A 5,202-nucleotide genomic window follows, 5' to 3' on the forward strand; every position below is an offset into this window, starting at 1 on the left:
TATAGGACTGTGGTAAAGGGAATATGATTAGGTATGTGGAGATAAGGACTTAGGTATGTTAACCCAGTGTGAGTATTGAGGGGGACGGAAGGTTGCTCCCCTGAGATTATTATTTGATTTGTCATTTTGTTGTAATTTCAAATGCTCTTGTGCTGAGATTATTGTATTGATGATTATGATTGGTGATTGTTTGTTAAGTAATGGTTAGTTTATGAAGTTTGTGAGTGTTGAGGAGGAAAGGGAATTTTCCCCTGAGTATTAATTTGGGTTTCAGTTGTTTTGTAATTCCAAATGCCTTGGGTGGTCTGTTAGTTATATATGAGTTATTGGTATGGAATGATTCAGTAATTGTTGTTGGTGTTGTTTATTAGCTTAGTGTTTGAAAAAGGAATAAAATCTTTTAATCATCTGTTCTTATCAGTTTAATATCTGATACGTCCCCCATCGGGGCGACTACATATTAAATGGATTTTTCGAAACAGGGAGTTCGGAAATGGGGCTTGCTCCGTCCGCTCCACGCAATCGACCCGGTATTGCAGTACCTCCGGAACGGTGCAACACATTTCTCCCGTTGTCAAGAAAGAAAATACCACCAAGCTGTGTAAACAGCTGCAGAAAGAGAAAGGAAAGAAAAAAGAAGAAGAAAGGAAAGAAAAAACATCCAAGTGAAGTAGGGCGAAGCGCTTTTCGTGGCGTTCCCCCGTTCCCGCCATTTTTACTTAAAAAAAATAAAAAAAAAAAAAAAGTTGGTCAGGATAGTGAGTGAGTGAGTTGGTCTGTCTGTCGTCTGTCTGTCTGTCGTCGTCTGTCTGTTCTGTCTGTCTGTCTGTCTGTCTGTCTGTCTGTACTGTCTGTCTCTGTCTGTCTGTCTGCTGTGATTTTTACCCACACAAAGTTGGCAGAGTGGTTGCGGTGACCGACCACCCACCCGCGAAGGTCCCAGCCTAGTAGTGCCAGGAGTATTGCCTCGGAACACCGACCTCTGACTTCCATACGACTCTGGTTTCTCTTCATTACGCACAAGCTTTCGCCTTTTTACTAAAGACTTCCGTGGAGAGGAACACTTATGAGTTCCAATATATTTGGAGGGCTTTGCTTCTGGCAGAGCCCGGTATATCTTGTTTCAAGAGAATGACAGAGTGATGACGACACCGCCGAGGACTTTTGCTCATGCGTTTGACTTCAATCGGACTGACCGGTGATATTTTTCCACTCCAAGTTGTCGCTAAAGAGGCAATGGAGTTCAAAGAGCTAGTGACTTAAAGACGCAATTGGCGACTATAAAAAAAAAAAAAACCCCTGCATTTCGTCTGTTCGTCTGTCTGTACGCCAGGGAAAGTTGTTGGTGGGTGGTGAGTGAGTGTGGGGGGAGGCCACCTTTTGCCAAACGCAAAGTCTGCCGAGACCCCCGGTGCCGGGCGGGCGCAGGGGTTCCATTTGTGGGTTATCGCTTTCTCGGCTTTTGGCTCAGATCAAGCTTGCGTACCGAGGTGCTCCCAGAGCTCGCTGAGTCAGAGGTCGAGGGAAGCCGCGACGGAGGAAAGTTTGTTATTTTGGTCGCGAGAACGTTTTGGTTTTGAAAACAATTAGTGAGAGCGTTTATCAAAGGGAAAATGGCGCTATTTTTCACCTAGCAGTTCGGTTCCAGGGATTGGAATTGCGAACACGGTCCGTTTGTCGCATGGAGGGATAAGGATTTGGAGCCAACTGGGAGAGAAACCTTTGGGAGAACGATCCTGATGGCGTATTGAAACTGGAGGTGAAAGATGTCTTTTGCTTCCAGGGAAACCCTATGGAGGGCAGCTTATGATGTAACTTTTTACACAGAAGCAAGCATGACGAGATCATGAGGAAGGTGAAAGAGTTGAAGATGGTAGGCCGATGTGCCAGTACGAGTCACTAGTTTGGCAAGAGTAATTCAGGGTTGTGACTGTTAACATCTACAACCCCGCATTCAAAGACGATAGAGGTAGCTCCCCAGGGCTCCTGGGGAGAATATATGGACAATGTACCTCAGCGAGGCTCCTCAGAGACTCCATGGGTTTTGGACTGGAAAGAGAGGTCCAGGCCCTTCTAAGGGAGGACCCAAAGGGGCTGGGGGGTTACCTTCATCCCCCTGCGATGTTCTCCCTGGGGGCTGACAGGGGGACGTTGTTTATTATGCACGGTCAGCCCCCGTATTGCAGGCGTTGTATGGCCTATGGCCATACCTTAGCCTCGTGCAGCGAAAGGAAGTGTAGGTACTGTGGTCGGGCGAGCACGAGGCGAGAGGATGTGTGTCGAGCCAGGGCTTGTCATGGGTGTGAATTGTTCACACACCTGGGGCGGGATTGCCCGGTCGGCACAGTCATATGCGTCTGCAGCTGGGGGGGAGCGAGAGCGGGGGATGGGGTAGAAGAGGAGAGAGCGCGCAGGATGGTGGCAGAGAGGGAGGAACGGCAACGAAGGAGCCAGAAGAAAGAAAAGAGGAGAAAGAAGAGGAGAGAGCTGGGACAGAAGGAGTGGTGGCCGAGACAGAAGAGTGGTGGACGGGATCAGAAGGAGTGGTGGACGGGACAGAAGGAGTGGTGGCTGGGATAAAGGAGTGTGGCAGGGACAGAAGGAGAGGTGGCCGGGATGAAAGGAGTGATGGTTGAGATGGAAGGAGAGGAGTGGGGACAGAAGAAAGAGGTGGTCGAAATGGAAGGAGGGAGAGGAAGGAGGGGAAAAGGAGAGAAAAGGAAGAGGAGGGGATAGAGAAGGGGTGGGGGAGAAAAAAAATATTATAGGTAGACAGAGGAGGGAGATAAGAAGAATAGTATATGGGGCAATACGGAATAGGAGATAGATATAGGTCTGAGGGAGACATGGGGGAAGGGGAATATGACAAGACTGTTGTATCCTTTACCAAGTGGTATAAGAAGATGAAGGAAGAGGATTTTAAGAGGGTGCTTAGAAGGTTTGAGGGGGAATTTGTAGAGGAGATGAGGGAGAGGGGTTTGTATGAGGAAGAGGATAGGGAGAGGGAGAGAATGGACCCTTTGGGTCGTTTACAGAAGAAAAGGAGGAAGAAGAGGGTGGAGACGGTGGACAGCGGGAGGAAGAGAGATGGTGGTGGGAGGGGGGGAGAGAGAAAGGGCAGGACCTTCGTGGGCTCCCTCTCCTTCTTCTTCTTTCACACCGCTGGAGGAGGTTGGACCGCCAGGTGATAGGCATTGAGTAGGGGGACGGAGGGAGGTACAGGATACCTGTATGGGGACATAGGGTCCCCGATCAGTAGTTTGGACGAGGGTGAAGGATGGCTGATTTATGAGGCGTGAGGTGGACAGAGGAAGGAAGATGGCCCTGAGTGACATTTTTTGAGTTGGTGGATAGATGTGAGAGGGAAGGGGAGGGAGGATGTCCCCTAGATGTTATATTGAATTGTTTTGGTTATTGTTTAAGTTTTGGATGGATTTTTTGTTAGTTAAGAGAAATATGGTTTTGAAATTATGTAAATTGGAAGATTTGAGTTGGTTTTGAAGGTAATAAATATATTTTATAAAAAAAAAAAATCTGTTCTTATCAGTTTAATATCTGATACGTCCCCCATCGGGGGACTACATATTAAATGGATTTTTCGAACAGGGAGTCGGAAATGGGGCTTGCTCCGTCGCTCCACGCATCGACTCGGTATTGCATACCTCCGGGAACGGTGCAACACATTTCTCCCGTTGTCAAGGACAAAAAAAAGACACAAAGCTATCTAAAAGAGCTAGCTAGCAGCAGAAGAAAGGAAAAAAGAAGAAACATCCAAGTGAAAGTAGGCGAAGCGCTTTGTGGGTTCCCCCGTTTCCCGCCATTTTACAAAAAAAATAAAAAACGTTCGCCAGGATAGTGAGTGAGTGAGTGACTGTGTTGGTCTGTCTGTGACTTATGACTTTTTACCCACACACAGCCCTCGAAAAGTTGGCAGAGTGGGTTGGGTGACCACCCGCGAGATCCCGGCCTAGAGTGCACAGAGTGTGTCTCGGGCCCCGACCTCTGACTTCCATACGACTCTGGTTTCTCTTCATTACGCACAAGCCTTTCGCCTTTTACTAAAGACTTCCGTGGAGAGGAACACTCACGAGTTCAACGTATTTTTGTAAGGGCTTTGCTTCTGGCAGAGACCGCTATATCTTGTTTCAAGAGAAAGTGACAGAGATGATGACGCCGYCGCAGAGACTTTTTGCTCATGCGTTTGACTTAGAATCGGACCGGTGTATTTTTCCACTCAAAGTAGTCGCTAAGGGCAATTGAGTTGCCGGGCTTTGAACAAATAGTCGTCGCACTAGGCGTAAAGAGCTAGTGACTTAAAGACGCATTGGCGACATAAAAAAAAAAACACCTGCCTGCCTGTGTCTGTCTGTCGCCAGGGAAAGGTTGGGTGGGTGGGGAGGAGGAGCCACCTTTTGCCACACCGCCAAAGTCTGCCGAGACCCTCGGGTGCATGAGTCCATTTGTGGGTTATTGCTTCTCGGCCTTTTGGCTCAGATCAAGTGTAGTTACTTTGTCAGTGCTGCACTTGATCAGAGAAGCGATCGCAGGCCGGAGGGCGCCCGGGAAATTGTGCTATTTATTTTTGTTTAAAATCATTATTATTGTTGTATTGTTTCACCATTGTTTTTCTTTGTCCTGGGTTAGTTGGTGGTGGACTACAGGTGCACTAGCACCTGTAGGGCGAGTTTAAAGGCCCTCTGGTCCTTYTCTTATTTCATTTTCCCCCTTGTTTGTCCTGTTTTGCATCTCTCCTCCMCCTTGTATCCTACCCTCCCCCCCTTTAGCTCTTCCTACTGTTTTGAGTTTTGTGTTGTCTGCTAGCTGGAGTGTCTTTCGGGCTTGTGGGCCTGCTAGCTTTAGCTTGGCTTGGCCTGTGTAGTAGTAACATAAGCTAGCTGAACATTAAAAATAGACTTCTAAGACAATTGCACACACTAAGGATAGGGGAGAGCAGAACAAAGGGCAACTGGACACACTAATGCTAGAACAGACACATATAGTCTGACAAATTCCACTCAGGACACATACCAGAGACACGTAGGCGCCTAGGGAAATTGGACACCTAGATATATAGTCTGCTGATTCCCTTAAGTGCATGAGACTAGACATGTAGGCGCCTAAGAGAACAGCCACCATTATAAACTAATTGAAAGCAGATGGCGTTATAGGGCGTGAACAAGTAGGAAGCTTGAACTAAAGGAT

At 47.6% G+C, this 5,202-nt stretch overlaps 2 non-coding genes and 3 pseudogenes across 2 annotated transcripts; all 5 read left to right on the top strand.

The window, feature by feature from the left end:
- Positions 1–393: 393 nt before the first annotated feature.
- On the top strand, positions 394–563 carry LOC111962877 (U2 spliceosomal RNA; annotated as a pseudogene).
- A 431-nt stretch (positions 564–994) lies between these two features.
- On the top strand, positions 995–1,109 carry LOC111962888 (U5 spliceosomal RNA). Its single transcript, XR_002877176.1, has one exon. It is a non-coding gene; the product is annotated as a U5 spliceosomal RNA (small nuclear RNA).
- A 2,401-nt stretch (positions 1,110–3,510) lies between these two features.
- LOC112081073 (U2 spliceosomal RNA) lies at positions 3,511–3,684 on the top strand (annotated as a pseudogene).
- A 330-nt stretch (positions 3,685–4,014) lies between these two features.
- Positions 4,015–4,131, top strand: LOC112081074 (U5 spliceosomal RNA). Its single transcript, XR_002896302.1, has one exon. It is a non-coding gene; the product is annotated as a U5 spliceosomal RNA (small nuclear RNA).
- Positions 4,132–4,469: 338 nt separating this feature from the next.
- Positions 4,470–4,690, top strand: LOC111962879 (U2 spliceosomal RNA; annotated as a pseudogene).
- The last annotated feature ends 512 nt before the right edge of the window (positions 4,691–5,202 follow it).

This window comes from Salvelinus sp. IW2-2015, linkage group LG4q.1:29 (assembly GCF_002910315.2).
Source record: "Salvelinus sp. IW2-2015 linkage group LG4q.1:29, ASM291031v2, whole genome shotgun sequence".
Lineage (NCBI taxonomy): Eukaryota > Metazoa > Chordata > Actinopteri > Salmoniformes > Salmonidae > Salvelinus > Salvelinus sp. IW2-2015.